At 51.4% G+C, this 26,202-nt stretch overlaps 1 protein-coding gene across 1 annotated transcript in view; it reads right to left on the bottom strand.

Moving 5' to 3' along the window:
- IQSEC1 (IQ motif and Sec7 domain ArfGEF 1) overlaps window positions 1–26,202 on the bottom strand; it is a 437,145-nt gene that overhangs the window by 259,782 nt on the left and 151,161 nt on the right. The gene's annotated exons all lie outside the window — the stretch shown is intronic.

The raw sequence follows: 26,202 nt of genomic DNA on the forward strand, positions 1-26,202 counted from the left end.
CAGCCCTTTCCGTGCTGGCTTGCCGCCATCCCTGGCTTGCACCTCTGCTTTTATCACATGGCTTCTCCTTCTCCTGCTCAGACATCTGTGTCTCTGTCTAATTCCCTCTCCTTATAAGGACTTCAGCCATATGGATTCAGCACACCCTGGTTCAACTTGGCTTCATCTCAACAGGATCTTCACAGATCCTCTGACAAATGAGTCCATAGCTTAACTAATAACAGGATATTCCAAGGTCCTACTTACAAATGGGTCCACAGCCCCAGGAACACAGATTAAGACTTAAACAAATCTGCATGGAAGGTAACTCAGGTTTTCCCAAAGTTTTGTGAAGTGCTAGGAGAAGAGAGGCTCCAGAACTGGCTGACAGTGTCCTACTTACAAGTGAAAAGTAACACACGCATTTGGTAAAGAATTCATAGTCCAGAAGGAGAATCCGAGGACACTCAATGAAATGCAAGCCTCCCTTCAGCCAGCTGCCATTCTAAGTTGAGACATGAACATAAACCTCTAGTTCCCGAAATTCCTTCACTCCAAAGTAACTTCTTGAATGATTCGATTATTTTTAGAGTCCTGCCATCAGAATTGGACAGATCTTTCCAGGGTTTTATCTCATGTTGTGGGGGGTTTTAGCCAATGACCACTGTGCTGGTTTGAAACTGCTATGTACCCCAATAAAGCCATGTTCTTCTAATCTAGTCTTGTGGGGGCAGACCTACTGTTGGGCGGGACTTTTTGATTAGGCTGTTTCTATGGAGATGTGACCCCACCCAAAATAAGGTGGGTCTTAAACAGCTGGCTGGGCTCTTTTAAGAGAGCTGAGAGAGTCTAGAGGAACTCAGAGATAAAATGCCCCAGGGAGAAGCACGAAGGACCCACAGGAGCTGAGAGAGCCTTTCAAAGCAGAACCCAGGAGAGAAGAACAGCAGATGTCGCCATGCGCCTTCCCATGTGACAGGGGAACCTCGGATGCCAGGAGCTTTTCCTCTGAGAAGGTACTCTCTTGTTGCTACCTTAATTTGGACATTGGCCTTAGAATTATAACTTGTAACTTAATAAATCCCCTTTGTAAAAGCCAATCCATTTCTGGCGTATTGCATTCTGGAAGCTTTAGCAAATGAAATCACCCCTAAAAGGCCTGTAGAAATGTACCACTTCTGAGGATGAGTGAACAGACCTGGGTTTGACTATGCTTCAGCCTTAAAAAGGAATGAAGACCTGATGCCCATGACAGCACAGACAAGCCTTCAAGACATCATGTTGAGTGAAATAAGTCATATACACAAGGGCAATATTGTATGATGCCACTTATATGAAATATCTAGAATAAGCAGATTCATAAATAGAAAATAGGTGACAGGTCACCAGGGGCTGGGAGAGGCCAAGAACAGGGAGCAAATGCTGCATGGGTGTGGGGTTTTCTTGTGGGGTGATGAAAATGCTCCAAAGCAAAAGGACAGTGTTGCACAACACTGAATGTACTAAATGCAACTGAATTTCTCACTTTAAAATGGTAAATTTTATGTTATGTGCATTTGACCTAAGTGACCCACATGCTCCATGCCCCTCCCTCAGGGCTCAATGGGGTGTGACTGTGTGCTCTCCACGTCACTGCTGTCATCGATGTCGCTGTCTTCCTCCCCTCCCCCACTACCCACACCCCCAGGTGTGGTAGCAACCTCCTCCTCCTCAATCCGCTCCCTGGTATAGGGATGCAAGTTGTAGGAGACACAGCCTTGTCCTCAAGGGGCTGCCACCCTAGCAGAGGAGGTGGACGTCCATAGCAATGACGATGCAGTGTGCCTGCTGCAAGGAGGGTGCATGGGTGGCCTGGAGCACCAGCTGCTTCCTAGATGTGGTGAGGTGGAGTGTGTATCACATCCCACCTGACTCTGAGGCTCTAGGGGAAGAATTCTTAAGAAAGGCACATCCATAAGGGCTGCTCTGGTATCAGAGAGCAGCATTAATGTAAAAGTAACACATCCATCTGAGCAGCTGAGAAGGATTCCAAAGCTGTCTTTTGCACTCGGTGCGCAAGAGTGCTGCAATCCATTAGCAATGTCTGCAGTGGGCGAGGAATGGGGGACCTGTGTTACACGTGCTAACCATCCATCATTCCTAGTACACCCTCTCATTTTGGGTATGGAGAAACTGAGACCCAGGGAACCCAAAGGCTTTAGAGCTAGCCCCATAAAGATGCTGGTGCCTGGTCATGTGGAGTCTTAGCACCCATCCCTGCATTCCTTTCATTATCTTTGCAAGGTCAGGCCTTGGGGTGCCCTCCCCTTCCTTGCACTCAGAGACCCAGCTCCAGAGCATCCTCTCTGACTATTCCTGCCTCAGCCATCTTCATTCCCTGGGGACGTCCTTTAGGTGGCCACAAAACGGAGTTTGCTTTTCTAATGGAGTCTTTGTGTGCTGGGTTTCGGTTCAGGATCTCTGCCCCATAGTCCAGAAAAGCCCTTGGAGTCCAGCATACAACTTCTCGCAGTAAGTGAGATTTCTGAGCACTCTCAAGTTACTCCAATTGCCTAACAGCCCAGAGAAGTAAGCAGTGAGTGTGACAGCTCTTCACACCCCATTTTAACAAGAAAATCAAAGGTCCAAAAGGCTGAGGGACTTGCCAGCATCACATCCCACAGCTGAGGAGGCAGCGGGGCCTGCCTCTCTGGACTCACCTCATCACCCACGCTGTTTTGACACTTATATTATTTCATGCATTATTTCATAACCTGAAGTTCCCCTCCAGGGTCTCTAACTCTCTCCCAAAGTCTTCAGTTTATGCTCTGAAAGATAGAGAAAAAGGCTTGGGGTTGGTCATAACCTGCTGACTCAGAAGGGCTGGAATGGTTTTCCACTGAATTCCATGGGGGCTCTGAGATCCAGTGGATGTTCTCCCCGTCCCCAAAGCAGGGGAACACTGGAGACGGGACCCTGGGGTCACCTCTCATTACTCGAAGATTCTTTGAATGGAGATCATATCTGAGGGAATTTTTGTCAGTGACGTGGTATTTTTAGTGAATCATCTCTCTCCCCTTTTATTCATCAAATGCAAATTTGAAATGAGCTGTGGGGCTCTCCATTCCCAGGAAGTCATAATTTACTAGAAAGAACTGTAGCAGATTCTTAGAAAACAAGGACAGGAAACTTAAGGCCCTGAAACATCTCCGATGGGCAACGTGGACACAATGGTGTCCTCAGCAGAGACACCAGCTCACACCCACAAAGGGCCCTGGGATTGCACGGCCCAGAGGCCAGACCAGGGCCTGCAGAGCCCCTGTTATCATCAGTGTCCACAGACTCTGAGAGACCAGATACCACTTTGTGCTTGCCAAGGTGCTGAAACGAAGAATGCTCATGTTCCGGGAATGAGGATGTCAGGTGTTGACTTCCGCTCCTGGCTGCCATGGGCTGGTCCTGACTCAAGCCTTGGAAATGTACGCGCTTTTGTCTCCTGACTGTCCCCCATGCTACCAGCTACCACCTGAAAAGCGCCAGCTCTTCCTTCCAAATCTGCTCAGACATCTCCTCCTCCAGGTAGCCTCCCTGCGCCTTCTCTCTTCCTGAGCATCTGTTACACTCGTTGCTTGCTAGAATGATCACAGCGGGTTAAAACACATGCTTCCATGTTGTACAGCTCCCCTATTATGGGGTGGGCTGGTGGGGACAGGGCTCAAGGCTGACTCACCCCTATTTCCCCAAAGCTTTCAGCCCCTCCACACAGGACCTGGTGCATAGCAGGGATGAGGTTGGGCCCCAAAAGGCAGGCATGGAGTTAAAGAGGGAATGAATAAATGAATAAGGTGACGAGTGGCTAAGTGGGCTGGCAAATGAGTGACGGGAATTAATTCATGTTTCCAAACATTCAAAGAATGAAAAGAAACTGAACTGAACCAGGAGAAAAAAAAGAATCTTCTCACCAAGCCTGCTTAGAGGGACCCTTCCCTCCCCACCCACAGGTAAAAGGTCTTCAGTCTCCCTGGGAGCCACGGCCAATCCCAGCAAGAGAGGAAGTAAGGAGGAAGAGGAAAAGAAAGTGAGAGGAAGAGGGAGAAAGAGATGGATAATGGTATGGATCTCTGCAGCAGCCTCTCCATCCTCCACGTGGCATGCCTACACTCTCCTTTCAGAGGCCCAGAACTTGACTTTGAGTGACAGGAAGACATGGGACTCACTAACACTCTAAAGGAGTTTCTGTGGTGGCAGCAGCTGCAATTGATTCACAGGAGCCTAGAATCTTGGGTCCTCAGAGACCCACAAACCCTGGATCCTCTTCTGCCCTGGGTGCCCTCAGCAGCCTCAATGGGGAAGGATTCAGCCAGAGAATTGCATGATTGCAGACTCGTCTTAGCTCAGAGCGGGTCATGGTCCCGGGGGTCGCTGTCCGTGGTGCTGACGGGTTGACTTAGAGGTGGGGAACAGTGTCTAAAGATTGGACCCAAAGAACCACAGTATGTCAGAGCTGCGAGGGGCCCAACAGCTCATTTTTTGCCAGCACCTCATTTTACAGATGAGAAAGAAGCCCAGAGAGGGAAAGAGATTTCCTCAAGACCACCACACAGCCAGAAGCCAAGTGCCAGAGGCTTGTTCAGACAAAACTCGGTACCTGGGGAAGGCTCTCTGGGAGATGCCCACTACCCAGAATAACTAACAGCTCTGAAATTCAAGACAGGTATTTACTGAGGATGGAGAAACCCGCACAGCTGTACAAGGGCCCCTGCTTCTCCTTCTGATCCTTACTTTGACCACCATCCTCTGTATTTGTCTTGCTCCCCCACCAGCCTCCTTCCCAAATCTCTAGGGCAGAGGTCTGCAAACTACAATCCGTGGGCCAAAACTGGCCCATCATCCATTTTTGTAGGGCCCATGAACCAAGAAAGTAGGTGGCATTTGCATTTTTTAAATGGTAGTGGAAAAAATCAAAAAAGGACTCTGTTTCATGACACATGAAAATTACACAAAATTCAAATCCCAGTGTCTGTAAATAAAGTTTTATTAGAACATAGCCCCACCTATTTGTTGACATATTGTCAATGACAGAGTTAAGTAGTTATGACAGAAACCATATGGCCCACAAAACCTAAAATATTTGCTATTTTGCTCTTTTCAGAGAAAGTTTGTCAACGCCTTCCCTACGAAACCCAAGCTTGCTCCTATCACCTCAAGATCTTTGCACATGCTGTTCCCTCTCCTGGAACACTCTTCCCTGTCTGCCTGCATGTGGCTCACTCCCTCACCTCCTTCTGGCCTCTGCCCAAATGTCACCTCCTCACAAAGGCCTCTTGTGACCACCTCCTCACCCCCCTCCATGACCATTCCCACCGTCTCACTTTATTTCTTCATCAGGATTCCTGTTCACCAGACTCACCTTCCTTCTTTGTATGTCCCTCTCACTACAATGCCAGCTCCTCGAGGACAGGAGCCTCTTTGGCCTGGTTGATCCCTGAATCTCCAGCAAGGGGCTGGGCGCATGGGAGATGCTCCCTGAATAAGGAGCAGGCACGGAACTCTTCTGACTGTTCTGACCAGCTGGCTAAAGAGAGCTGCAATGGCAGAGATTTAGGTGAGCTTCAAGGAAGAACTTCCAGATAATGTTATACGACTCAAACACTAAAGTCCACAGACACAAGGAGAGGGCCTTGAAGCATGGAGTAAATCCCAAATCCTGTCTACAAAGAGGAAGTTCTCCTTTTTTGGTATGGATGTCGGGGGCCTTGGGAAAGAGGGGTGGGGGAGAGGACTCTGAGCAGATCCAGCACAGAGGCACGCCCAGCTCGACACTCAGCCCTGCTCCCTTTGGCATCACAACCATCTCCAGCCCTTGGAACAAGCCACATAGCAGTGGGGACCACTGGGCTCTCCAGAGGGGGTGGAGGTGTCACATGACCTCAACCTGGCCCATCAACATATTCCATTGCCCTGCAGTGATTGGGTTGGAAGTGGGGGGCACAAGACCAGGTACCATGAGTCAGGCTTCAGCTCTAGGGGAAGAGAAGCTCTATTTCTATTGGGGTGGCTGAGGGTAACTATATGACTCTGAGGCTACTGATGGGAAAGGCCACCTGAGAACAGCACCAATCCAGAGAGAAGAAAGTAAAGCCAAGAGAGGTGGAGAGGTGATTCCTGACAACAACATCAAACACCCAGATACAGCCTTGCCTAAAGCCACACTATCTTTAGACCTCCTCATGACCTAAATGTTTCTCCCCTGCTTTGTTTGCTTATTTCAGCCACGTTGAGTTGGGTTTTCTGTCACTGGCTACCAAAACAATTCTAATTGTTCCCACCACCTGGCTAAAGAGAGGAGCTGCAGCAGTATAGATTTAGGCTAGCTCCAAGGAAGAACTTCCAGGTCATGTTACAAGAGCCTACAACAAGGGACTGCAGGGTTCTAACATGGAGAGCCAAATGGATCTGACCAGTGCCCGCTGAGAGGCAGGCACAGGCTAGGCCACTCATGCTATCCAAACTGATCGCCACAGGATTAACTCTGGAAGTAGTAATGACGTCCTCGTTTTACAGATGACAAGACTGAAGATCAAAGAAGGGAGGTAACTTGGTCAAAGCCAGTCAGTGGCGGAGCCAGACTGCAAACCCAGTTTCTGGAAAGCTGCCTGAGATGGCTTCTCTGCACGATGGAGGCTGAGGCACCTGGCACTGCACGTGGCACACCGAGGGTTGGTAATGACCGCAAGGCTGTTATAAGACTCACAAAAGTAGGTCACGCTGAAGGCAGGCAGGGGTGAGCATTTCTTGAGACTTTTCCTCTACACGCTTTCTTGTCTCTTTCATCCGTGCCACAACCCATGCCAGCCCCCCCACAGCCAGCACCGCTTTCTCTCATTCTGCTCAGCAATTAGAATCCCTGTTGTGTGGTTGCCACAGCAGCCCTCCATTCACAGGCCCACTTCACAGGAAGCTGCTACGGAGAAGCCCTCACCTCTCACTGTACCTGACACATCTCTTTCCTGTGGGCCTCAGAGGGGGTGACCCTGCTCCCCACCTCCACACCAGAGTGTTCAGAGAACCTCGCCCAGTTTGGAACAGGCTGCATCTACCACTGCCCTCACCACCACTCCCCTGAAACCCAGCTCATGGATTCCTGTCTCTGCATTGTGCTCCACTCGCTGCTGCCGCAGGAGACAACGAGCTGACGATAAATCAGCAGCTCAGCGCCTTGAGGCAGGCTGAGGTGGGGTCTGTCTGACAGCTGGGAAGCTCTGTGTACAAGGGACTTCACAGCATGTGCTGAACAGGCTGCAGAAGTCCCTGGGCTGAGAAGCAATGCTTGGGCTTCGGGCCTCGGTGAGGAGTGCAGGGCGGTGTCTGACGCACCCTGAAGGCTGTGTGCAGTGTCTGGGCGCACAGAGGAGAAACAGCCTCTGTGGCTTGCCCCAGAGGTGTTCACAGATCAAATAATGATGAGACAGATAGCACCAGAGCTTGGTGGGCTGCTTTCACGTGTGAAGGGTGGGGCTCAGAGACAGAGATCTAAGTCTGCTGGGAACTACTAAAGGACAGATTCTTCTTACCTGAGATGTGAAGGCGGCATCAGTTAGGAGTGTGTTTGGCTGAAGTAACAGAAACCTTAAGAGTGGTTTAAACTACAAAGGCATCTAATCTTTAATGAGGACGTGAGAGGTGGGAGGCCTGGAGTTGGGCAGCATCAAGGCTGGTCTGTTACCCAACACTGTCATCAAGGACCCATGTGCCACCCACCTCTCTATTCCATGATTAACAGAATGTTGGTGTCACTCCCTCATGGTTGCAATATGGCTTCCTGCACTCCGGCCATCACATCTGCAGTTAGTGGAAGCTGGAAGCAAGTGGGTACCTTTTCCCCTGCTCACCTCTTTTTTTTAAGGAAGGAAAATCCCTCATTTAAGGCTTGACTGACTGTCTCTAATGTCTCCTTGGCCAGAGTTGGGTTCACAAGCCTTTGCCCTGACCTCAAGCATGAGCATGGGGGGAAACAATGGCCATAACTGGCTTAGGCCAACAATGATTCCTCCCAATCGAGCCTCCACAGGAAGAAGTGGGGTGCGGTGGGCAGAGGCCGTGGTGTGAGCAACCAATGAACCCATTTACGAAGGAGAAGCAGACTAGAGAGACTGAGGGTTCCAAAGCCGAGGAAACAGAACAGCAGTGGGAGCAGCACGTGCAAAGGCAAGGGGGCACAGGAGACGGCCCAGGGGCTTCAGGGGCTCACTGGCGGTTTATTATTTCAGGAACAGTACACAGGTGGGAGAAAGTGGGCAGGACCTCCTGTTACAGTTTATCCTGGAGCAGGACAGGAAGCAGGGAATGCTGAGCAAGAGTGCATGAGTAGGAGGGAAATTGCAGGCACGTGCACTTTAGAAATGACGCAGGGCCCTTCTGGGACAGGCAGTGCCAGCGCTAATGCATCGGGAGGCCTCTGCTCCAGCTGATAATTATAATTGACAAGAAAGCGTAAACATGATCATAATTAGTGAATATGTTAACGACAGCTACCTGTGTATGGATATAAATTCAGTAGGTGTGCACTCAGCCTGGTCCTTGTCGGATGGCTACACAGTCACCTCTGTAAGGCTGGCACCTGCGCCAGCCCCACCTTCAGGCCCCACAAACATCCAGGCCAGCCAAAAGGACACGGTGCTTTGTGCTTTACTCGGGACACTTCTCCCCGGGAAGCAGGAGGGGGCAGGGTGACCATGGACTCCCATTTACAGACGAGAAAACAGAGGCTGAAAGTGGGGAAGAGGCTTCCTGGTAAGTGGTGGCGGTAGGATTTGAACCCAGAGCCTCTGGCTTTCCCAATCCGCCACCACGCCCCTTGTCTAGGAATAAGGAAAGGCTGAAGTGGGTGGGCGGGGGGGGGGGGGGTGGTCCTCCCAACCGATGCATCTATACAGGGGAGCAAGTGACCTCATGGCCCACGGCTCCATTCTATAGCATGGCAAGCAAGAGCAGCTCAGTGCACACATGGTGACCACAATCCACAAGCGTGCACACGCAGGCAGGTGTGTGAAAAACCCCTAAAGGTGGGGCAGTTAGCAGGTGAGGACTTCCTGGTCCAGCCTGTCCCCTACCAGTGACACCCCCCGTGCCCAGACACCCTAGAATGGAAGATCCCCCGGACGTAAAGGGTCCATAAAAAAGGGCTAGCCACCACCATACACAGGGCTGAGTTATTTCCTTAAATTACAGATTTACGAGCTAACAGTCACCCCCCTTGCCCCACCTCCTGCAGCCCTCTGAACTCTCAGCTGTCGTTGCTCTTGAGGATCAAGTTCGTAGCTTCAGACTGAGTCCGAAGATGGGCATAAATTCTGTTCATTTCATGATGGGCTTCAGCAAAAGGGCTCCATCCGCGCCCAATTCTCCATAGGTTCCCCGGCATTGGGGTCTCCGCCACAGGCAGCAGGGCTCTTCGTCTGTGGTTCTGCAGATTGATGAGCTAACGATTTAGAACAAGGAGGCCAGGAAGGGATGTCCTCACACAGCGGACAGACGGGGAGTGATGATTCATCCACAAGCCTGCAGCAGGTGGAAATGTCAGGCAGCGAGGTAAGCTGCCAGCCAGGGGTGATGACATGTGTTCATCCAACCTCCTCGGACATGGCCGGCCCTGAATTCAGGGCTGCATGAAGGAAACCGGAGTGGGAAAGACACCGGGGGGCTTCCCAGCGCCCTGAACCCCACTCTTACCTGCCACCCCCACCCCCTGCCGCCATCATCCAGAAAGCAGGGGCTAAACAAGTGATGTTGTAAACCCAAGCCCTGAAGTTCAAAGCTGGCTCCAGCACTTGGTAAATTACTAAAAGGACAATGAGCCTCAGTGTTCCCATCTGTAAAATGGGCATCCTAAAAATCTCTCCCTTTTAAGGTTGCAAGAGGATTCAATGAGGTAGCACTGGCAATGCATGCAAAAAAAATCCATAAGCAAAAAAGAAAAGAAAAAAAAGCCATGAAATGTACATAAATGAATAGACATGGCTGTGTGACAAGAATGTTTTTTTGGCCCCGGGGCCACAGATCCCTAGATAACCCCTGTTCTAGGAGGATGGCTAAGAGGAGGGGTGTGGCAATGCTCCCCAGCAGTCGCACAGCAGCTACGGCACGCTCTGGAATATACAGAACCTGGGCCAAAATGATGGAGCAATTTGCAAATTCCGTCCCTGAGATTCCAACCGCCAACTGAGGAGGGGGGCCTTCGGGGGGGGGCTTGGGGCTACAACACCAGCAGGTGCCTTTGTTCCTCATTGGAGTGTCCTGGAAACAGAGTCACGTGGAAAAATGAACTCCCCCAAATCACCAAAGCTCAGCCCAGATTCCCTGGGATGCTGTGATTCTGCTCCAAGCCCCGGCACTGATGGAAGAAAAGGCCTCTGACCGGGAGATGAGACACCCCGTTTGATTTTACTTGCCTTTCATCACATCACCAGTTGCTTTTCACAGAAGAGCTGTGCCGCCCTGGGGGAGAGGGGGTATGCTTGGCTATGCTTGAGGCTTCCAGCCGAGCATGTAAGAGACTTCCTTCTAGAGTCACCGGCACAGCGACCCGAGGCATTCGGTTTGTTAGGCTGGCGACAGAGAGGTTAAGGGACTTTTGCCCGTCACACAGGTGGCAGGCATAGAGCTGGAATATGAGTGCAGACCACCCTCCCTCTACTTCACCAGGGATCCCACATGTCACGGGTCCTCAAGGAGACACGGGCGTCAGGGATAGGAGCAAGGATGCCACAGAGGGAGCACATTTCCTGCAAGCCCGTGGAGTCCGGACCTGCTCATTTCCACCATCCAGGCCACTGGGCAGGGCTGGGCTGGGCTGGCGGCCCAGAGAACAGACTCAGAGCCCGACGGCAGGTCCGGGTTTGAATCCCAGCTTGCACCTAGGGCAAGTCCCTTAGATTCTCTGGGCCTCAGTTTTCCTGTCCTCTAGTCAGTACCTCCTTACAAGGTGGATAGGAAGATTAAATGTGCCAGTACACATAAGTCCCTCAGAGCAGTGCCTGGCACTCGGTGACACTACAGGAGAGGTTACTGTTACTAGCTTTACTTCCTCTTCCCTTTGCCGTCGCCTGTGAGTGGGGAAGGACTGACTTTCCCACCTGCCTTGCTTAATCCTGGACAATTTGAAGGAGCTTGATAACAGCTCAAGATGGGAGCTGGGTTGGACTCTCCATTCATCCATTCAACCATTCTTAGTTCCTACTTTGCTGGGGACAGAGAGATGACATGAACACAGGCTGGATGAACAGAAAGGAGGCATGTGGACGTTCACACACGGCCTGACCGCAGGCTGATCACGTAAGCCTTCTCAGCCTCGATGTTTCCATTTTTCAAATGGGACAGTAATACCCACGTGATATGAGCAGTAGCCCAATCCATGGCCAGACACTATCGTAGCACATTAAAAATATTAACTCCTTTAACTCATAAAATTCTACTGGTATTATCACCCCATTTGGCAGGTGAGGAAACTGAGGTAAAAGAGAGGCTAAGTAACATGCCTCAGATCACACAGAAGATCCAAGATGTGGGCCCAGGTTGGCACTGAGTCTCCCATCCTACAGACACTGCCTCATATCAGTGGGATTGTTTGTGGGGACCCCCGGGGATGGTTTTCTCTGAACACTGTTGACTCCTCAAGCCTGGGAGAACTTTGAGCAAGTCATGTCGGACCCACTGCTGGAGCCCAGGTCCATGCCAGGTCAGCTGCCTGGCAAAGCCTGACTCAATGTTTGTTGAATGAATACCTGAACATCTGTGCATCCTCATCTTCGCAGGACACCTGTTTGCATAGCTGTTACCTCTACTGGGCCTCCTGCCAGGCACAAGGGGCTCAGGGAAGGGGAGAGGATGAGAACAGCCAAGAGAACTGGAGCTGCTCAACTGAAAACAGGGGGTCTCAGAAGGAACCGGTCACTGACCCCAAGCTATCTTGCATTGATGCACAGGTGGACAGATTCCCAGCTTCCAGAAATGAAAGATACTGATCTTTCCATGGCCATGAATTCCCTGTCCCTCGGGGTTTGCAGGGAGGTATTTCCTGAGGGCTCCCAGCATCCATCCCGTGGTGCACAAGATCAAACTACTTTCACAGTCCATTCCAGGCCTGCAGCCCTGCAGTGGCATAGCACTGGGTAGGCAAGGATATGAGCCATGGGGCCTGGGTTCAAATCCCTGCTGCATCTTCTGTCAGCTCCGTGACCTGGGGTGAGCAACCTCCTTCTCTGGGCCTCTGTGTGAGCCTCATAACAGAGTGCTGATAACAGGGTGCTGAGTAGGGGTGATTATCATCATCACAGAGGGAGGGAGGAAGGAGGCCTGGTACAACGGGCAGTATATTTCCAGGAACAGAGTGAAAAACTGGAAGCTAGAATTGCATCTACTCTATACCCCGCACACCCAAAACTTTCCTGCCTCTGAGCCATCATGCAAACTGTTCCGCTAGGCCCAACCACACTGTTCCACCCATCCCTACTTAATCAAGTCATGATGATGCTTTGAGGCCAGCCCCGATCCTCCCCTCTCCCATGCACCCTCCGTTCTCATTTAAGCCCCTCCACATCACTGACTCCTCATCTGTCATGTTTGATCTCTTTTTTGACCACTGACACTCAGGTCCCCTCCTCCCGACAGTCCCCTGAGCTCCTGCCCTAAGTTCAAGGACACAGAAGACTTTCAATATATGTTAAGGGCTGCAGGGTCCTGCTCAGCTGTGGGAAGGCACACTTGTTCTCCTTCCCAGGGATGCTTCTATAGGGAATAAAAACTCTGGCTATGCATCCAAGTTCACTCAGGTACAGAGCGGTTTGAGTTAACACACCGGGTGTGTGCGGAGGGAGGGAGGGTGAAGCAAGCAGCAACCCCAAGCCCCAGAGCCACGTCCCCTGGGGGCAGCCCATAAGCATGCCCTGCCCTGCCCTGCTCTGCCCTAGTGGGCTGGTCCCTGGAGGACAAAAGTATCTCCTGAAAATCCACGAGGCACCAGGCAGAGGAGGCATGGGTGTGTACAGGGGCTGGGGCGGGGACAGCCCTTCCTCGAGGGGGCTGCAGAGTGACAGCACACCCTGGAGCCCCACCCCACCCCGGGGCTGCCACCCCTATATCCCACCTGCTCAGGCATCTTAAACCAAAGCTTACAAATGGGGGCCCAGGGGCCAAGCCCGGCACCCGGAAGCATCTGAGTCTGCCGCCCCCACTTTCAGCGCCCAGAGCCGGGGTTTGTCACCTTGAACCAAGGACCGTGGCTGGGTGGGGCCTGTCTGTCTGCCTCCCCAAGCGTGTTCAATGGCTTGAGAACCTGGAGCGCCCAGTAGCCCCAAGGAAGGGCGGCCCCATCTCCATGCTTTATGGAGAATCCAAAGGCAGGGTGGGTGAGGCCTGGGGCCAGGGTGCTGGGGAGAGCTGGGCAGAGCTGCGGCTGGGAGGGGTCCCTGGGAAAGCGGGATGGCCTGTCCCCCTGATGCTAAAGCCCCAGTCTGCTCGGCCTCCCCCATTCACTCCGGCCTCATTCCATTCATTCATTCACCCAACACTGCCCCAGGGCTGGTGCAGCAGCTGCAGTCGCACGGGCAGCTTACAAGGTCCGAGGAGCCAGTCACCCGAGGGGCCTGGCACCTGAACTAGCTCATCTGGCACATCGCCACTTGAGGTGGTCACAGACAGCAGGAGCCAAGGCTCCAGAGGGCCATGGGACTCAGCCAGGGTCACGGGGAAGGCTCTGAACCTAGGGTTGCCGACCTCTAAAGGCGCCCCCTTGCCCCCAAACAGCCTACCACGTGCCAAGGAGCCAGGCTCATTTCCAGGTGGTTACAAAAGGTGAGCTGGGTACAGACAGGGATGGGCGTGTGAGTGGGCAGGAAGGGTCTGAGTTCCCAGAGGAGCAGAGTTCTAAAGACAAGAAGGAGAGGAAACAGGGCTCCTGGAAGAGGCCCCAGCTCGTGCAAAGGCCCAGAGGCGTGGGGGCAGCGTGGGAAATGGTCCTGGCAGAGTGCCAGGGTATGGCAGGGGAGGAGGGGTGACTGGAAGCCCCCCCGCCCCTGAGCTCCCAGCCTGACACAGGCCCTGGAAGCTATGGCCTTGTCACATCGGACTGCCTCCTCACATCCTGCTGTCGGAGCCACCCCCACGAGGACAGATGGATGTGAGACGGTCACGCAGCGTTTCCAAAGTTAAACCACACCAATAAAAAAACCGAAACTGAAAATCACACATCATCCAGATGATTAATATTTTAAGATGAGGGGCAGGGTGAGAAAAGGTCCCGCGGGGTTCCTGGGAAGCAGCTGGGCAGAGCCCTGGTCCTAGCGGGAGGGAGGGTGGGAGAAGAATCCAATCTCTGTGACGTGACCCGCCCATGGCTGTGTTTAATCTTTCTGACTGCTCGGTCATTTATTTGTCCTCACACGCTCCCTAAACCTCCTTTCTGCATGTGGCCCCGTGTCCGCACGGAGCCCAGAGGATGGAAACATAATCTAATTGTGATCACAGCACTGGGTGGCCCCAGGTGAGGCAGGAGGGGGGTGGGGGAGGGGTCCCTCGCTCAACTTGGGCTGGGGGATCAAGAAGGGCTTCCTAGAGGAGGCAGTGTTCCAGCTGGGACTACTCTGTGGACGAGCCTCCACTTAGCCAGCCTGGCAAAGAATAGGAACCAGATACATGATGACTGAATGAATGAGTGGATGAGAAAATGAATGAATGAATGGGCACACGCCCCACCGAGAGGGGGGAGGGGCGCACTGATGAAGCCATGGAAGGGCTGCAGCATGTTCCCTATATAGCCATCTGGCCACCACGATAGCCTGTGTCCTGGCCACCCTAGGGGCCCTGGTCCATGGGAAGCTGTTCATTATGTAGCCCCTGACACCCAGTGGGGTAGCCATGGCAAGATGCCACCTCTCTGGACTTCACTGTGTCACCTGTATCCACCCTCGGGCACTGTGCGAGAGGGGAGTTCAGTGAGCAGCCAAAGGCTGAAGAGGGGAAGGGTAAGCACGGCCAAGAGTCCCACCCCACCCCATCCCGTGGGCAGTGGGGTCACAGCGTGTGGGGATGTGTGGGTTGGAGGTAAGGGGCAGCTGGAGGCGGCCTCCCACTCCCAGAGGGAACTTCGGGAAGAGGAGGCAGGTCACGGGACAAGAGACAAACCCAATTTGGGACGTGCTGAGTTTGAAAAGCTCATGGGACCACTGGGCAGAGATGCCAGGAGGAACTGGACAGAAGGGACAATAAGAGGGGCTGGGGGGCAGCAGAAGGGACCTAAGGATAACAGGGAAGTTGACTAAGTGGGGTCGTCATGATGGAGACCCTCATTTACTTCACGCCTGAGACAGCGCTGAGCCTGGGGGAGGGTACTCAATAAACAGATGCTGAACTGAAAACAAATTCACCTCCATTCCCAATTTGTAACACTGGAATCGAATCTGCTGGATTCAACATATTGACAACTCAGGCTCAGGTTAATTAGCCATGTAAGATGGGACATAAAAGATTACAAATAAGAGTGAAATACAGGATCTGGGCAATACTACAAAGCCTGACTCAGCAGCCTCCTGGTGGAATCTCCAACTTGCAGTCCAATGGCCTCAGGGCCTTTGCACCAACTGTTCTAAGCAGCCTGGAGCGCTCTGGCCACTGCACTGTTTACACCCCAAACTTCTTCCTGGCTTTATTTTTCTCCACGGTTCACATCATAATCTGGCCTGGTATATTTTCACTTATTTTTTGTCTGTCTCCCCCACTAGACTGTCACCCACGTGAGACTGGGACGCTCTGCTGCTTTGCTCATGGCTGCATCCTGGAACCTACAACAGGTACAGCACACTCAGTAGGGCCCCCATGAACACCTGCTGTGTGAGGGAGCAGCGACAGTGTAGCAGGGACAATGAGTGTCACCAGGCATTGTCCCAGTTAGAGAATGAAGGGCTCAGCAGGACACCCCACTGTCTTTCTGCAAAGGTGCAAATTTAAGCCTAGGGAAAGCAGCTGCCCTGATTTGGGGACAGCTGTGAAAATAATAAACAGCCACCTCCCAGGGCTCAAATTAGAGGAACAGGGAGGGTTGCTGCATGCAGAGCTGCCATAGGCTCAGGCCTAGCACACACCCATGTGGCAGAACCAAGGGTCTCAGAGGCATTTCAAACACCCCCCCACCCCCCCTGCTTCAAGAAGCCCCGTGCCCCAGATACCTCTAACCCACACCCTCCATTTGGAGACTGAGAGCTGCGCTGTCAACAGTTCCAGCCCAGAAAAACCTCAGTCCAAACCTGGCAACTTGGACCACTCACTCCTCCACCCCAGCCCCTCCCAGTCCCTCCCATTCTTCAATTTCCACCGCCTCCTGGGACAGACTGATTATTCCTCCACCCTGGGGCTCCCACCAGGTGCTGGGTGCTGAGGACAGCTCCACTTCCACAAGCCACCCGCTGGCAAGCCCACTGTCCTGTGTCAGTGGCACGTCCCCAGCCTGCCACGCCTGCTGCAGCCTCCTTCCCAGCCGGTCTGTGCCACGAGGGCCAGGCCTTGACAGTGCCCTCTATCAGCCCCAGCACCCTCACAGCCCCATTCCGCCTGGCCTCCCAATTCCGGAGCCCTCCACAGCACCCCTCACCCAGACTCCTGGGGTGACCTCAGGGCACTCTGCAACAAGGCCCCCAAAGAACTCAGTGACACGTCCCTGGCTGGCCCCACGCCAGCCTCAGCGTCCATCCTGTCTGTTGTCCAGTGACCAAAAATAGTTGTTTCATACATTCTGTCCAGTTTTCTAGGGTGTCCGTGATGACGACATATCCCACACTCTTACTCCTTCATGGAAGTCTCTAGAATTATCCTTAAAAAAAAATTTTTTTTTTTTGCCATTTTAACCATTTTTAGTATACCATTCAGTGGCATTAATTACATTCCTACCTTCCATTATCAAAACGTTACCTCCAACTTGAATAGAAGCTCTGCGCCCATTTAGCAGTAAACTACCCCTCTGTCTTCCGTCCAGCCTTGGCAACCTCCAGTCTACTTTCTGTCTCTATGAATTTGCTTCTTCTAGATATTTCCTATCAGTGAAATCAAACAATATTTGTCGGTTTGTGTCTGGCTTAATTGAATTGAACATGATGTCTGCAAGTCCCCTCCATGTTCCAGCACGGATCAGAACGTCGTGTCTTTTTAAAGCTGAGTAATATTCCACGGTGTGGACAGGCCACATTGTGGTCACCCATTCATTGTGGATAGACACTTGGGTGGCTTCTTGCTTTTCGGACCTTGCAAATAATGCCCCTGTGAGCACGCACGCACGCACATGTACCTGTTTGCAGCCCTGCTGTCAATTCTTTGGGGACATACACTGCAACTGGGATCTCTGGGTCATGCGGTAACTCTATTTTAACTTTTTGAGGAGCCGCCTGACTGTTCTCCACAGCAGCTGCACTGTTTCATATTCTAACCATTTCTGTGTGTGTCTCTTTCCTCTGCTACATGCAGCTGGGCTCCAGCCTCAGGCACCACCACCCAGTCTCCTTTGTCGTGACACGCCTCGAACAACTGTCACTACCAAAGTGTCGCCTCCGTATGCGCACATGGCGCTCCCCATCGCGAGGTGGGGGCTGTCCGCCACCCTCCTGGGCCGGGGCTGGCCTGTGACTGCTTCAACCGGCAGAGAACGGCAGGCAGGAGGCTGTGCCAGGTCTGAGCCCAGCTTTTTCTTCATGTAGATTTCTCTTTAATTTTTTTAACGTTTTTTATTGTAAAAATATAACACATATACAAAGCGAAGAAAGAAAAAAGCAATTTTCAAAGCACTCTCCAACAAGGAGTTACAGAACAGATCCCAAAGTTTGTCATGGGCTCTCATTCCACCATCTCAGATTTTTCCTTCTAGCTGCTCCTAAACACTGGAAGGAATATGAATATCGTGATTCAGCAGCCATACTCATTGTTAAATCCTGTTCTCTCTGTTATGTCTCCTACTTCTCTTTGATCTGTCTCCCAAGCTATAGGGATCTTTGGGCAATGCCTGTTCTGACTTTTTCATGTTGAGAAGGGGTGTCCAAACTAAAGGATAGGGGGATGCATTCAATCGATAATCCTGGAGAGGCTGGTCCCTCTGGGTTTCAGGATTTATCTGATGTAGGAATCCCCCGGGAATTATATGTCTCAGAAAAGCAAAGTTACTGCATGAAATTTTTACAGAGAGTCAGCTGGAACCCTAGGTGTTCTGTAGAGTTAACAGGAGTGGTGTTGGTTGGGGTTTAACAAACAATGGCAATGAGCACTAACTGCAGCTTGCATGAGAGCAGCCTCCAGAATAGCCTCTTGGCTCCACTTGATCTCTCTTGGCCACTGATGCCTCAATTTATTAAACTTCTTTTCCACCCTTTTGGTCTGGAAGGCGTCGTGATCCCAGGTTTTAAAAGGACTGCTAGCTCCTGCTTTCCCTGTCTCAGAGCTCTCTGTCTTGAGGCCTTCAGGAACGCCTGCTCTGCTGGAAGAAGTCCAAGCCATGTGAGGGGGTCATGCATGCGCTCTCTGCTCAGCCACCCAGTTGAGCTCCCGGCCAGCCAGCAGCTAGGACTGCCCGCCGCATGACAGAGCCATCAGGGATGTCCCACCCGGTCGAGCCCTCAGATAAACTGACATCCAGCTGACATTCGACTGCAGCAGCACGAGAAACCCTAAGCGAGAACCACCCGGCTGAGCTCAGGCAACCCAAAGAACACTGAGAGATAATAAATTCTTCTTACACAGCGGTAATAAACCAGACCGATGCTGCAATTATCTTTTAAACGCAAAATGTAATCTTAAAATGGTCTGTGAGTGTCTCTAAGGCAGCAACCACATTTATCACTATTGGTTCCTTGCGTTAACCATATTGACCAGCATTTTCATTCCATCAGAAATACTTCTTGAGCGCTTACTCAGTGTCAGACCTAGGGGGCTGAGGAATCAGCTGTGACACATTAGAGCCCCTGACTTTCCAGAGGGCAAAGAAATGCATTGAACAAGTAAAGAGCAAATGAAAAAGTGTCAATTAGTGATAGGTGTTATTCATTCACTATTTATGGAGCCCTACTATGTGCTAGGCTGATCTAGGCTGTATACACAGCAGTGAACAAAGCAGACCAAAAAAGCCCTGTTATCTTTGTGGCACTGACATTGAAGGGGGAAGACAGAGACACAATATGTTAGAAGGGACAGCGCTATGTAGAAAAACGTGGGTTTGGAGGGAAGTCATGAGCATAGGGCTGGGGATGGTGCCAGAGGGGGGTCACGGGGGGGGGGCGCAGTAGTGGGAGGAGGAGAAGGTAGGCTGCGGGGGTGAGGGTGGGGTGTCCCACCCACAGGTCTGTGGCCACTATGAGAAATCAAACATCTGCTCTGGATGCAGCGAGAACCATGTTAGGTGCCAGGTAATGGAGGAATGCACCCGAAGGCTAGAAGGATGGTTAGGGAAACGTGGTGTGGAAAAGTTAACACTGGAGGATGTGTAAGCAAGGAAGGCTTCTCTGAGAAGGTGACGTTGGAGCTGAGCCCTGATCGTTGAGACACTTAGCTGGCACTTGGAAGAGTGAACAAATGAATGATGGAACTAGGCTCCTTTTTACAATGTTCTCGATAGGCTTAATATTTTAATATATCTGAGAGCTCCTTTCCCCCAGAAAACTGTAAGTTCTTTAAGGGTGAAGGGCACATAAGGAATTATATGGACAAGCCCAGACACCTGGGAAGTCCCAGTAGAGATTTGCCACACCGAACTGAGAGCCCAGGGCAAAGCTTGACTGAATCCCATTCTCTCCCTTTATGATGCAAATGGCATTTGGTTGGTTTTTCAAATTAAGCTTTTAAACCTGTCAGCTTAGCAGGGAACTTGTCAGTTCCAAACTCATCTTTCTAGCAATAATCAAGTTATACCACGCATGAGATGGCCTGTTTCCTGAGTTATTTAATTAGAATCTGCAGATATTAGCGGATAAAGAGTCAACACAGCACATTTCAAAACGGGCTCCGTCTCTGAGTGAGAGTGGGGGTGGGGGGGAAACAAGATGACATCCTGGAAGAAATCAGCTGAGATTCACTTTGTTGGCCACCTCAGTCTTCATGCACTCTGAGAGGAGTGCCTAGAGACAACAGCGGCTTGGAGCAGAGCTTGGCGGTGACAGCACAGGAGGGAGAGATGAAAATCACAGATATGTGTGGTCCTTGGAGAAGCTGGACCCAGTAAAATACTGAAAAAAAAAGTTGCCTCCCTGGCTGGCTTTATTGGTTAAGGCCCAGATTCAACTGCTGTAACAAGAGACCCCACATAGCAGTGGCTTGTACAAAGAGAATTGTGCAATTCTCTCACACTTCAGTCAGAAGCAGGTGGTCCAGGGCTGCTATTGCAAGTCAGCTCCCTGGAGCCCCTTCTAACTCCTGGTTCCATTGTCCTGGGGTGCAGGTCTTGTCCTGTGAGGGGCTGTGAGGAAAGCCCCTTTAAGGGGCTGCGAGGAAATGTCCAAGGACAGGAACTGGTGGCAATGGTTGACATGGATTGAACACACACTAAGGATAAGGTACTGTTATATCGCTTTATTATAACCCTTTTGTAGATGAGGAAATTTGGGGCACAGAGAAGTTAAGTGACTTGCCTGAGGCCACACAGTCAGTGTCTGGCAGAGCCAGTGTTGAAGGGGAGCAGTAGCCTATGCATGTGGGTTCTGCAGTGGTTGAAGCTGGGTCTCCTTAGAAGATGAGCCACCTACCTAACTACCCAGCTATGCCCACGCTACCTTCTCCACTAGATAATGATGATTCAGGAACTTGTGAAAACGTCTATTTCTGCATCCTTGGGGACCACACTTGACAGTTTGAAGGCCTGACATCTCTGATGGGCTTGGGGAAGCCAATATTTCAGATTCACAGTGCTCTGGCCCTCAGTTGTTTGAACTTCCCCAGATCATGATCCCCAAATCCCACTCCCAAACCTACCTGGGAAGAGGATTTTCAGCATTGACTTTGTATGAACAAGTCCCCAACACCAGTAACTAATAAATTAACAAAGCTGTTTGCAAACTTTCATTGTCTGCAGAATTGGACCTTGGCTAACAAGGGAGATAAGAAGATCCACTGGCCCAGTCAACCAAGGCCTTAAAACTTCACCAAAGAGACAGAGAAAGTCCCACTGGCAGGATGTTTAGTCATCAGTGCTGACAGCTCTCTAGGCCCTGAGCTGTGGAATGCTTAAATTTGGAGACTCACAGCAAAATCTGCCACTGGGAGTTTGTCCTAGAAACAGGAGTGCTGGTCCAATCCACCAGCTCCCAGTGTCATTCTCCACCCAGCTATTTACTCTCCAATCACTCTGGCTTTCTCCTGCCTGGAATGCCCTCCCCTGCATTTTCACATTGTCAGACCCATCCATCAGGCCCTACTAAGACACCACTTCCTTCAAGATGCTGTATCTGAGACCTCCAGCAGTGAGCATTGCATTGAACCCCGAGTGTGCTACTTTTGTACCTGGAACAAGTGACTCTGTACTGTGGATGGCTAAGACCCTGTCACCCACCCCTGGGCTCTTCTCAGTGGGATCTGTGTCTCATCTTGGGGATCCTAATGGGGCATGGCAGAGTCCCCAGCCTATGGACTTCCCAGAGAGGAAACAGCATGTGCAAAAGCACTGAGGTGTGACAACAGAAGTGGGGACTGGGCAAACTGAATGACTCAATATATGTGGATTCAATATTAGCTCTCATTCAGATGGGTTCTTTGCCCAATGACCTTGAACCCTGGCTCCTATTAAGATATTTCTACTTCTTGTCTTAAGAAAGGTCCCATGTTGCCTCCAGTAATCAGGCTGAACACAAATGGACTCCATCCAGGAGTCTTAGGGAGCCAGAATAGACAGATCAACCAGAAGATTAGATACAGCTGAAGAGAGCACTAGGGAACTGGAAGACCATCCTGAGGAAATTGTCTATGATGCAACACAGAGAATTGAGGAGATCGAAGAATTAAAGAGAGCCTACAGAAGAAAAGAAAATCAAAGAAACTATAACCAGCATCTCTGGGGGAGAAAATGGAGGATGGGAGAGAGCCAAAATGGAATACTCTTCACACTGGGGGGAGTACTCCTGCTTGAGCAAACATGGGCTTGCCTCAAAATCCATTCCTCAGGATTCAGGGGAGGTGAGTCTCTAGGGATTGTAGTGGGAGGGAGAAGAAAGAAAAAAGGAAATGGATGCTAACTGAATGCCTACTATGTGCCATGTGCTGTCCTGCCCCAGTCTCATTTAATCTATCCATTGGACATGAGGCTTGGATCTTGGCTGCCATTCTTTCATGGGGCCAAGATTCACCTTATCTCATTGGCCTTCATGCCTTCAGTGAATAGCACAAAGACATGCACACACTGGGTGCTCAATAAAAACATCTGAGTGAGTGTGGAACTGGGGCTGGGAGAGCTCAGTGGCTGGTCCACAGTGACACAGAGAGTAACACAAGGAGAAAGAATCTGAATTCAGAATTTTCTGACCCCTGGGTCTGTACTCCTTCAATTCCACTGTGCCAAGAAATGTTTGCTCACTTCTTGAGGCCACTGACTCAGCCCCTATACCAGCATCTCCAGACATGGCAGCAGGAGAAGACTCACAGCCTGCATCTCTGATTTGGAGTTGGCTCCCACTAGGTCCTGGAAGTGGAGAGAGTTCAGTTCTATTTACCCAGCCCAGCGACTGTCCTAGCTTCGACAATTTTCATACCTCCTTTGTGCACAAAATAAACTGTGCGTTCCTACTTTGGGTTTGGGGGAAAGGTGCCCAGTTAATTACAATGTCTGTCTCACCTGGGCACAGAATGAGGGGATATGCTGGCAGAGAAATGGATCGATTTTGACTAATTGCTTTAGTTTAACATCTTGGTTCCAATTAAGACATCATTTGCACCAAAATCCACCTTCTACAGAAGCTGCGCCCTGACTCCCCAAGCAGTCCACAGACTTGACTTGCAGCCCGTGGCCCTGAGCTTCTTACTGGCATCTTTGTAAACTGCCAACTGACCTTTTGGAATCCCAGGCCAGGGAGATGACCTACATGGGTGCACCTCTTTCCATATCTTTTCTAACAGTCAGAACCAAAATGCCCAAACATCCATCAGCTCACTCTAAGCAAATGGGCATGGGCACTGGATTCTCTGGAGAAATTTTGTTTCAGCCGGAGAGATGGTGTGTTTATTTGCCTGTTTGAATCGGGCAGAATTTATGAAAAATGCAGATTCCCTGGCCTTACCTCATCCCTGCTGAGCCAGACTCTACCAAGATGGGGCCTGGAAATCTGTATTTTTTAACAGTACCACAGACAATGTTTTGATGTCAGTCTCAGTTCTGCCACTTATCTTTGACAAGCTGCTTATCATTTCTTGGCCTCAATTTCCCAGAGCTGAAAATACAGGCCTAATAATTCTCTTCAATGACGGGGTTGGTTGCGCAGATGACTTAGAGTGAATTTGCACTAAATGGTACTTATCCTTACTATTGGATATAGCAGAGTTAATTTCAAGGGTTTGACAGGGGCAGGGTGTGGAGATGCTATTTGTATCCTTGAGAAAGTCCCAGTATTTTAAACACAGTATCAGCACTCTTTTTTCACCCTCCACCCTGCTCTTCATTCTCTGCAGATTCCAAATTCTGCAGACCTCTTCTCTCCCCACGGCCCCCCACCCCACACCCATAAATAAATCATCAGAAGATTTCAAATTCGAGTGGCCTTCAGAGCCTTCCTTCAAATGGGATGAAAAGCAGACACATGCTTCCCCCCAGGAACAATGAGCGAAGTCCTACGTTTGCAAAATGGTCAAAAATGAGTCATTTCATTTGTGGAAAATGAATACATCTGATCTTGCAAAATGTTTCGCCTGGGGGAAAAGTAGCGTGTGTGAATTCACAAACAGGCTTCTCCTGACAAAAGCAGCTCCCGGCCCCCGGAGGCTAAAAAAGCCAAGCAGAAAGGTGGCGAGTCAGATAGTGCCAGTCTCAGAGGAAAAAAAACCTCATGAAGCAAGGACAACGGGGTGAGAAGTGGGGCCCGGGACGATCTCCTTAACCCTCCCTGTTTGTAAAGACGACCACTTCCTTAATACGTGCATTAATATGTTACTTAGCCAGGGTCATCAAATCCAGACACTGGCTCATCAACTCATCCCATGCAGCTACTCGAACCCACTATTTTCAATGACGGTTTACATATAAAAGGAAGAAGGGAGGAGGGGGGTCCACTCTATATTTCCAGTTTACGTTCTGAAAATATTTATGAGTCCCAGATTCAATTAAAGAAACACTTATTCGGGCCTCTTTTGGGCAAGACATCACACCAGGGGTTCCCAGGGACACCGAGAAGAATTCATTCGGTAGGTGCCCCTGGGTGCCGGGCGTCCCCAGAGACTGACCAGCAAGGGGCTCATCCTGTCCTTGGGTGCCTGACTCTGCCTGGGAGGACACGTGCACCTGAGCCACTGGAGGACAAAGTGGCCTCACATCACGGGTCCAATGTCAAGCAGAAAAAAGCTTCCGGTGTGCAGATGGAGGGGTGAGGTGCCCACTTCAGCTCCAGTCCCTCTAAAAACCTCTGCAGAGATGGTAGCAGGATCATCACCAAGGGGTTCTGGGAAAGGAGCGGGTTTTGGCTGGGGAAGGGGGACAAGGAAACCCCCTAAGTTCAAAACAAAATAACAAAACCCAAGGCCAAGCAAAGGCAGGAGATCAGTGGATGCATTCAGCTCGGGGCGGGGGGGTAGCACCGTCGGCGGGCGCCTAAGGTACGGGTGGGAAGGTAGCGGAAAGCAGGGCTGCCGGGCAGGGAACGGGGTGCCATGCTGAGAGGGACCACCCATGCCTCAGCTAGCAGCGAGACGGGCAACCGGGAATCCCAGGAGGGAGGACGTGGGGGCGGGGAGGTGGGGGTCACAGTGAGATGGGTGGGATTGTGAGTGGTCCCGAGATGCTTAGGCAGGCCAGACAGGCGGCTCAGTGAAGGAGAGACTGAATAGATGTGCTGAGGCTGCCCAGGTGGGCGTGGGGGTCGAACTAGGGCTCACCAGGAATTAGATCTGATCCCAGGGAAAGGAAGGGCCTTTGTACCCAAGCTTCTGGCTTCATGCTCGCAGGGCTGCATATGACCCATGCCTGACATCCCGGTTTGGCAGCTCGTGGGGGTGAAACCCGATGTCTGGTATGTGATGGGGTGCAGCCATGGTGTGTGGGCAACCTCTTCAAGTCACAGCCATGCTCTCCACTGAGATCCCCCATTAGGTTCCAGGGGTCCAGTCCATGAGTCCAAACAGCAAAGAGGAATCAAAGTCATTAGAGGACTGGGTGCTTCAGCCCCACAAACACGTGCCTTCTCTGCTCGAACGTCTACGGGCTTTCTCCCTCACCGGGCTCTTCACCCCGAGCATCCTGCTGGGACCCAGGTGGCTGGGAGCCGGGAGCACAGGTTCTACTTTGCACACCGTCCCCCTGGCGTTTTGAAGCCATTGCTCACTCTCACCTGGCAGCTCAATGACGCTCCTTCTCCAGGTGTCCGCACATGCTGCCACGCCCGCCCCCTGCCATGGGAGAGTCTTTCCCACTCTTCCCCACGTGGAGAATGATTGTCCTTCTCTGGGACCCAGCTCCAGGGTCGCCGCCTTGCAGGGGCTTTCCTGACCACCCACCGCGTGGAATGCTGAGCTGCAGGGGAGGGATGAGTCATGACATTCAGCTCTGTTCTCGGCCAGAAATCTCACCGTCACATGGGTTCATTCATGCTACACACATTTACTAGCACTCATTCTAGGTAAGAAATTACTAAGATTGCAAGTGAAAGCAGACTCGTCTCAGGACCTCTGCCAAGCACCCCCCACCCCTACCTCTGGTAGGGGTACGTCCTGTTATCAGTCATTAGCACCTCCACAAGAAGACAGATGGAGAAAGGGGCTGCAAGGCCAGGGGGACAGGGCCTGGGAAGGCAGAGGAAGAAGGCAAGGGCACTCAGATTCCACGGGGGCCCAGGGAGGGGGCGGGTGGGAGCTGGAGGGCCCAAGAGGCAGAGAGCTGGTACTGAAGGTGCCATCTCCTTCCTGGTATTCCAGCCCCCTCTGTTCCAGGGCTGAATCCCCTTCCAACACCCAAGCACAACTCCAGGGACGGACGCCCATGGCTCCCTGGCAATCCCACCCTCTTCTCAGACCATCCTTCGTTTGTAATTAAGG

The sequence above is a fragment of the Tamandua tetradactyla genome, chromosome 9 (genome assembly GCF_023851605.1).
Source record: "Tamandua tetradactyla isolate mTamTet1 chromosome 9, mTamTet1.pri, whole genome shotgun sequence".
Lineage (NCBI taxonomy): Eukaryota > Metazoa > Chordata > Mammalia > Pilosa > Myrmecophagidae > Tamandua > Tamandua tetradactyla.